The sequence below is a fragment of the Argentina silus genome (assembly GCF_951799395.1).
Source record: "Argentina silus genome assembly, chromosome: 6".
In the NCBI taxonomy this organism is placed as follows: Eukaryota; Metazoa; Chordata; class Actinopteri; order Argentiniformes; family Argentinidae; genus Argentina; species Argentina silus.
Window position 1 is genome coordinate 21,873,257 of NC_139660.1, and position 5,000 is coordinate 21,878,256.

Genomic DNA, 5,000 nt, shown 5'->3' on the forward strand with positions numbered 1-5,000 from the left:
GGTGGAGGTGTTGACTGACGTGGAGCCGTAATGGCGTCTGCGGGGCCGCTGGCTGACGGGCATCTATGAGGCCTGCCACTCTGGCCCTGGAGACTGGTCGCCCCGGAGGAGCCAGCATGGCTGTGTGTGTGTAGGGAGGCCCTGGGAGGGTGGGTGTGGGTGTGTGTGTGTGTGTGTGTGTGTGTGTGGGGGGGGGGGGGGGGGGGGGTATGGTCCTCATGAAGGGCTGGAGACGTGTGCTGGTCCTGACTGACTGACTGACTGACTGGCGCGCACACACACACACACACACACACACACACACACAGCACATTATGTCAACTCTGCTCTTAAACATACAGGCCTAAAGGTAATGTGTTACAGCGGAAATTGCCCTGGGTTGGTTGGCTTGGCTTGGCTTGGCTTGCGTGCGTGTGTGTGTGTGTGTGTGTGTGTGTGTGTGTGAGAGAGAGAGGTGTTTTAGTGCTGGTCATAAATCAGAAGCTAAAGTGATATGATGGTGAGGAGATGGGTTTATGTTATTGTAACACCACTGATGAACAGCTAATGGGTATTTCTCAACTTCCTGGTATCACTGCTGTGTGCGCGCACACACACATGTAAAACGCACACACACACGCACAAACGCGCACACACACACGCAAACACGCACACACACGCGAACGCACGCACACACAGACACACATAGACACACTCAGAGACACACACACTCAGAGACACACACACACACACACACACACACACACACACAGCTCGGGGCTGTGAGAAACCAAGCCAATAAACACCTGCCAATGGAGCCGTCTGTCTTCACCCCCTGATCACTCCTTCACCCACCGCCACAGGGCTGCGCCGACACACACACACACACACCCAAGGCGTGAGAAAACAGCTCCACTCTGACTTTATCGCTTCATAGTCTCATTTGTTGACGAGTTAGCATTCCTTCGTTAGCGTTAGCATTCAAAATGCAACCAGTTCTCTCCGAAGGCAACAGGTAAACGACCACATGTACCTACGCAGCACAACAACACATGTTATATTCACCGGACAACAAGACTTACCACGTAGGGACGGAAAAAAACAGTTGGTAATAACAACAGAAAAGAACAGAAGTTGGATCATAAACATCTGCCGTGTTGCATGGCGTTACGTAACAGTTATCGTGAAGCTTTCCATCACTCGGGGTGGGGGTGGGGGTGGGCTCATCTAGAATCATAAAGAGTCAACGTGTTGAGAGCTGATATGTTTCGGGGGCACATGTATTGTACAGAGGGGCCTCCTCTAGAACATTCCGTCAGAGAGCTGACACTGACATTTACAGATACACACCCCGCCCCCCCCCCCCCCCCCCCAAACCCCCCTCCCCCGACCGGAGGAGACAGGAGACTGATAGTGTTACAGAGAGAAAGAGTCTCCTCCTGCCATTGGCCAACACACACACACACACACACACACACACACACACACACACACACACACACACACACACACACAGTGTTTCACAGTAAAGCTGCCTTTTTCCCACACTCAAGACGCTGCTATAGGCAAGAGCCATCAATCACTGTCACTCCTTCGTCATCCTCCCTCCCTCCCTCCCTCCCTTTCTCCTCTCCTCCTCTAACAGTCTCCCTCTCTTCCTGTCCTCCCTGCAGGCACCACCACTCACAGACAGACCCCTGCCCGGAGGGGGGGGGGGGGCAACCAATCAGGCCGTTTCGCGGTCGCGCCAATAAACACCGCCTTGAGAAACCACGGTGCTCGCCGGAGGAAATGACATCATAACCGCTCCCCCCCCCAGGACCCACAGGCCATCTCACCTGTCCTGACAGAAACCTCTAAACCCCCCCCCCCCCTCGAGAGGACGCAGAGAGGGGAGGAAGGGGTGAGGAGAGGGGAGGGGGGTGAGGGGAGAGGGAGGTGAGGAGTGACAGAGTCTTTAATATCCGGTGGTGTGTTCTGGTGTGTTTTCTCTCATCGCTGGAGTGAGACGCGCCTGGGGATTCCCCCTGGCTCCAGGCCACGCCCTGCACCCAGGTGATTGACAGGTCAGCACCGCACTCTATGACACGACGTCTGATATCTTGATACACTGATACTTGCTTATTCAACATCACTCCAAAACGGAACCGATCTACCGAATGAAATAAAAGCCGAGATTTTAGTTGTCTACATTTTGCTTTCGTCCGAATCAACTGTCTAACGAAAGAAAATAGGAGCTAAAATCACCACAAAGCAATAAACGCTGTCCTGTGAACACTGACGGAGTAAATGAACACTTAGAATGACTTCACACACTCAACAATACATGTCTTCAAAAACGAGTAAAAAAAAAAAAAAAAGAACGTAAAAAAAAAAAAAAACTCGGGGACTCTTCATTTCTTGCGACCGCATGTACATGTTTGAGTGAGAACGGCGCGTTCGGCGTTCGGTGTCCCTGGACTACAGTGAAGTCCAATCCGCCTTTTATTGGTCCGGTCCTTCTCGCCCGCCCGCTCATTTCCTCCCCTCCGTCAGGCCTGTCAGTCAGAGGGCTCCACGAGGCGCCATGTTGGCCCGTTTACCTCTGTTGCACTTGGCTGGCTGGGTGGGTTTGTGTGTGTGTGTGTGTGTGCGTGTGTGTAGGGGAGTGTGTGTGTGTGTGTGAGAGAGAGAGAGAGAGAGAGAGAGAGAGAGAGAATGTGTGTGTGTGTGTGTGTGCGCGTGCGCGTGCGAGGCCCCGGCTCGCCTGCTTTCTGAGGTAATAAACTCCACACCAGTCGCAGTGAACTACAGCGGTGCCAACGGCCCTCGTGGGATTCGAACCCGGGTCCTCCGTGCCTCGCTAACCGCTGCTCCAACAATATTAACTTGTTTTGGAGGAGATAATAACGGCCTTAAAAGGCTGGGGTCATAACACTAGCTCAGCCGGTGTTCAACCTGAGGCTAAACTCAATGCTAGCGAGGCGAGGCTAGGCTAGGCTTGCGAGGTCAGTGTATTAGGCATGGGGAGAGTTACCTAGCTAGGCTAGGCTAAGCTAGGCTAGCTCGGCCAGCATGTGAGGCATGGGCAGAGTTAGCCGGCGAGGCTAGGCAAGGCTAGGCTAGGCTAGCACTCTCACGCACTCTCTCTACAGAACAACCTGTTACTTTGGAAGCCACTCCGGAGAATCTTGGATTGTCCTAAAACCGATCTCAACAGCCCGTTCGCCGCACCTGAGAACGGAACACTAAACAGAACACATCCCGGACGCCACGCTGGACCAAGAAACACACTGAGCTTTAACAGGACAAACTAACAGTGGTGCAGTGTTACACTCTGCTCTTCTCTTCTCCCTGTTCTTGTGCCTGCTCCTCTCGCTGTGACACACATATACACAAGTCACTATTGTGTAGTGTGTGTGTGTGTGTGTGTGTGTAAAGTGTGTGTGTGTGTCTGTGAAGTGTGTGTGTGTGTGTGTGTGTGTGTAGTGTGTGTGTGTGTGTGTGTAAAGTGTGTGTGTGTGTCTGTGAAGTGTGTGTGTGTGTGTGTGTGTAGTGTGTGTGTGTAGTGTGTGTGTGTGTGCTGTGGGTCAGTGAGTCCCTCCTCTCTGTGTCGTCCATACAGGGCCTACATCACTCATCACGTCCCGGCCCGGCTCGGGTTCCGTTTGCCATCTCAGATCATGTGGCAGGGTAAATAAACGCTCGCCGCTGACAGACACGTGGAGGGGGGGGGGGGGGGGGACACGTCACTGTGACCCTCACCGGGGGGGGGGGGGGGGGGGGGGGAGAAGAGGAGAGAGAGGAGTAAGTTGAGGAGGAGGAGGAGGAGGAGGGAGAGAAGAGGGGGATGGATGGATAGATGGATGGGGGAGAGTGAGAGACCAGCAGTGTCTGGAGTCCCCAACCCACGCACCAGTCTGGGTCTGTGGGGCACGGGGGGATGGGGAGGGGGAGGGGGGGGGGATGGGGAGGGGGAGGGGGGGGCGGGCGTAGGGATGGAGGGGTCTGACCCAGGGGGCTCCACTGTAGCATGAGCCTATGACCGCTCAGATAGACCCATAATTCACCACACGCAGAGAGAGAGTGTGTGTGTGTGTGTGTGTGTGTGTGTGTGTGTGTGTGTGTGTCAGCCACTAGGGCCAGTGGGCTGTGAGGGAGCCTGGAGATGCTTGTGGGCTAAAGCTTCTTCTCCCAGAACACACAGACACATCTGCTTTCAGTTAGAGAGAGTGTGTATGTGTGTGTGTGTGTGTTTGTAAGAGAGACAGAGAGTAGAGAGAGAGAGCAGATGAGTGAGAGTGTGTGCGTGTGTAAGACAGAGTGCATGTTGACACGACATACACTTGTCCAGTGTGTTTGTCTGGGCGGTTTGTTATGGTGTTTGAACACACACACACACACACCCACACGCACACGCACACGCACACGCACACGCACACGCACACGCACACACACACCCAGACATCTCTGTCCATCAGCGGTGCTCGGCCCTGGTGTTGTGTTACTCTGAACCAGAGCACAATGCTTCCCTGTGTCAGTTCCCTGACAGAGCGTACTATACACAACCCCCCCCGGAGGCTGATGAAGTGGTACGCCCCAGTGTCTCTGACAACACAGAGATCAGCACAACCCCTTCCTGTGTCCCTCTGTAGGGGTGGAGTATAAAGTCCCTATACCTATACACACACACAAGCACACACACACATGCGTACGCACAGGCGCACACACACACACACACACACACACACACACAGGCAAACACACAGGCACGCACACACACACTCAGGCACACACACACACACACACACACAGGCAAACACACAGGCGCGCACACACACTCAGGCACACACACACACACACAGGCAAACACACAGGCGCGCACACACACACACAGGCACACACACACACACACACACCTGATTCCCTGTTTGTTATCCATCTCTCTCTCTCTCTCCCTTTTCCTCTCCCTCTCTCTCCCTCCCTCTCTCCCTCCCTCCGTACGGCAACAAACAGTTACTGCAGAACACTAATCTGACTTT

General features: G+C 54.0%; 1 protein-coding gene across 3 annotated transcripts in view; it reads right to left on the reverse strand.

Annotated features, from left to right (window-relative positions):
- Window positions 1-5,000, reverse strand: part of srbd1 (S1 RNA binding domain 1) — a 55,006-nt gene that overhangs the window by 16,247 nt on the left and 33,759 nt on the right. The gene's annotated exons all lie outside the window — the stretch shown is intronic.